The following is a 636-nucleotide window of genomic DNA, read 5'->3' as shown; positions in this document are numbered from 1 at the left end:
TGTTTATGCGTTCCATTTCATTTTTGACAACTTAAAAATTTCCCAGATTTATACTTTGTACATTCCATGTTCTGATTTTCAGTGGATGGAAACCACTGTTTCTCTTCATTTTGGGTTGTGCCCCATCAGCAAATTAAGGTCCCATGGGCTTTTCTCCTAATGGCTTTACTCCATTCATGTCATCATGGTCAACTCTACTTTGAGGCGGCAATAGAGTCAAACAAAACTTATTCTGGGATGTCACACATGCATGGTTCTTTATAACTCCAGTTATAGCTCTTTTGGGGGCTGGTATTCTCCTCTTTCTCCAGGGAAAAGTCATTCTTCAAGATGTACTGACAGGGAATTTCCAGTGAGATGGTAGAATAGGCAGACACACTACACGAATCCTCTGTAATAAAGATACAAGAGACCAAATGAAACAGACACAGATGAATATTCTGGAACCCTGAAATTCAGAGGAAAGATTAGAGAAATAGATTGAGTGCTTGTTGGGGGGAGAAGCTAAGCAAAGACTGCAAGAGAGGGAGACTGACTGGTGAATGCCAGACACAGCGTGACCATCTTGAGTTTTGTCAGACGTGGCCAGTCAGAGAAGATTTACAGAGGTGACTAGAAAGGTGTCTTTTCTTTTCA

The sequence above is a fragment of the Chrysochloris asiatica genome, unplaced genomic scaffold (genome assembly GCF_000296735.1).
Source record: "Chrysochloris asiatica unplaced genomic scaffold, ChrAsi1.0 scaffold00036, whole genome shotgun sequence".
Taxonomy (NCBI): domain Eukaryota; kingdom Metazoa; phylum Chordata; class Mammalia; order Afrosoricida; family Chrysochloridae; genus Chrysochloris; species Chrysochloris asiatica.
Note: the sequence above shows the minus strand (reverse complement) of the source record.